Source organism: Dipodomys spectabilis, unplaced genomic scaffold (assembly GCF_019054845.1).
Source record: "Dipodomys spectabilis isolate Male_0828 unplaced genomic scaffold, ASM1905484v1 ptg000065l, whole genome shotgun sequence".
Taxonomy (NCBI): Eukaryota; Metazoa; Chordata; class Mammalia; order Rodentia; family Heteromyidae; genus Dipodomys; species Dipodomys spectabilis.
In genome coordinates this window covers 120,335-123,377 of record NW_024870742.1, presented here as the reverse complement: position 1 = coordinate 123,377, position 3,043 = coordinate 120,335, and positions in this window count along the sequence as shown.

Here is a 3,043-nt window from a genome sequence, read left to right as displayed (position 1 = left end):
GACTTGTTGGACTTGCCACTATCACATGTCGAACATACCTGGTTCTCATACCTCAACAGTTTCATTCGAGATGGAAAAAGGTACGTGGGTGCAGCAGTCACCATGGACACTGAGATAGTGTGGGCAGAAGCACTCCCCCAGAGAACGTCTGCACAAAAACCAAAAGTAGTGGCACTAACAAAAGCCCTAAAAATGGGAAAAGGAAAGAGACTAAACATGTACACGGACAGTCAGTATGCTTTTGCCCCCGTCCATGTCCATGGAGCCATTTACCAAGAGAGGGGGGCTACTGACACCTGAGGGAAAGACTATTAAAAACAAACAAGAAATTTTAAGCCTCATCTGGGCCTTAAGGGAACCAGCAAATATTGCCATTATGCACTGCCCTGGCCATCAAAAGGGAACTGATTCTATAACCAAAGGAAATACCTTGACCAATCAGGCAGCTAAGGAGGCAGCTCTCCAGCCAAGAGCGGAAATACTGATTCTAGTAGACCCAGAGCCATGAGCTTTGCCTCCTGAGCCTAAGTACTCCCAAGAAGACTTGGGGTGGATAAAGAAAATTCCCATGGCCTATAAACTCCCGGACAGAAGGAAACAAAGACTGGTGGAAAACTGGTGAGGGGAAACTTATCTTGCCACAAAGATTGGGCAAGGGGATTCTTAAGAGAATCCATCAGGTCTCTCACAGGGGAACCCGAAGAATGCAGGACTTGCTCCGACACTCAGAAGTAAAATTTAGGCAAGGAAATCAACTCATTGAGGACATGGTTAAAAATTGTAAAGCCTGTCAGCTCACCAATGCCCCCAATCAACCTGTTACAAAAGGAGCTCGCCTCCGTGGATATAGGCCAGGTGTGTATTGGGTAGTATACTTCACAGAAATTAAAACTGGAAAATCTGGATATAAATATTTGCTAGTTTTTGTAGACACTTTTCAGGATGGGTTGAAGCCTACCCAACAAAGCATGAGACTGCAAAGGTTGTGGCTATGAAGCTCCTGGAAGATATCCTACCCAGGTATGGCTTCCCATCCACCGTCGGGTCGGACAATGGACGGGCCTTCATCTCAAAAGTAAGTCAGGGAATAGCCACGGCACTGGGGATGGATTGGAAATTGCACTGTGCTTATAGACCCCAGAGTTCAGGGCAGGTAGAAAGAATAAATCGGACTCTAAAAGAGACCTTAACTAAATTGGTCATGGAGACTGGCGCAGACTGGGTATCACTCCTTCCTTTCACCCTGTTTAGTATAAGACATTCACTCTATCAGCTTGGCTTTACTCCTTTTGAAATAATATATGGATACCCTCCACCCATTATCCCTAGCCTTCAGACTGAATTGCTTGCTGATTTGGATGATACTGAATTTCTGTGTAAGCTTGACTATTTACAGCTGGTACATAAGAGTATGTGGCCCCAGCTTACAGCATTATATGATTCTGCTTCTATTCCTACCCCCCATTTGTTTAAACCAGGGGACTGGGTGTTTGTTCGAAGGCACAACTTGATATCTCTGGAACCACGGTGGAAGGGACCTTACATGGTGCTACTGGCTACTCCTCCTGCCCTTAAGGTGGATGGCATTGCTGCTTGGATCCACTGCTCCCATGCCAGGCCGGCGGACCCCTTTGCCCTGGACCATGGGGAAACATGGGAAGTCTCCAATCATCCTACCCAACCAATCGGCATATGCCTCAAGAAAAAAAATGGACTGATTGTTATTGGTATACCTGCTCAAGATCAAAAGCTGTTGGAGTTTAGTTTTGGGCCAGAGCCACAAGATTGTGTCTCAGGACCATAAGTCAAGGGGGGGAATGAAAGGTTAAAGTACTTGAGGCAGTGACCATTTGTTGCTTGTTTCAGAGCAGAGCAACACGTGGTGCTAAACCACCTGGTTGTGTGCCTTTATAAGACCTGCCAATCCTTAGCTCCAGGCTCTCTTCCTGGGCTCTGCTGTGTCGGAGTGTAGGATGAGGCCCAAGCTGCAGCCTGTTTAAATAAAACAGCTGTAGAGTCTGACTCTTGGTGGTCTTCTTGTTGGGGATTCCTGCAACCTTGGCATAACACTATCTAGGCATCATTACCCAGTAAGCTCAGTCTTCATCAAAATATCCATGACTCCAAACTAAGCAAGCATACCTCAGAGAAGGCCCTTTGGATATGGGTAGCTCGGACCATTTGGCAAGTTTTTCTAACCTTCCCATGACTGTATGTTCCCAGGCAAACTAACTACTTGCTGTCTTGCTTCCTTTCTTCATCTTCTTCCTTCTTTTTTTATTTCTGTGAAATAAACACACTGTACCAATAAGTCAAGGCTGGCGTTTTGATGAGGAGCATAAGAAACTCTACAGAACAAAAATGAGTTCTTATTCTACTGTCTCCACCTAATATTTTTGGTGTCTGAGTTGGTAGGTATTTTGAGTGATATAATTTGAGTGCATAGAGTCTCAAAAGTGTATTACCAAATATAGGTCCTAAAACACAGCCACAAGAGAGGGAGATTGCTTATTCATTTGCCAGGAGCTCAGCAGGTACTGGTTTTAAATCACATCTTTTCTTAGGCTTTGCTGAACAAGGAACTGAGACCTGCAGCCTTGGTTCCCCCAGGAGCTTCCTCAAATTGCAGACCCCTGTCCACCGACTACTTGCTGAAGAGTTGGCATCTGAACAAGGTCCCTGTGTGTCTCTTGTTGAGCTCTCCTAAGGAGATCTTGAGATACAGACATAGCACCTGGAATTGCTGAAAAAGGTATAAAAGACCCAGGAAGAGAAGAGAGTTGAATAAAGGAAGAAAAGGTGAACTTTATGGAAGTAGAGCTGTGAGCCAAGTGGTTGGGCACCAACCTTGAACGAAGAACCCAAGTTAGTGTGCGAGGCCTTGATTGAAGAGGACACACACACACACGCACACACACACACACACACACACACATACACGACACGACAAACTTCACTGATTTCCAACTTTGATCTATTTGGATTTTGGAGGGTCCAAGAATATAATGAGACTTGGTTCTAAGTGGCCATATTATGCTTTGTT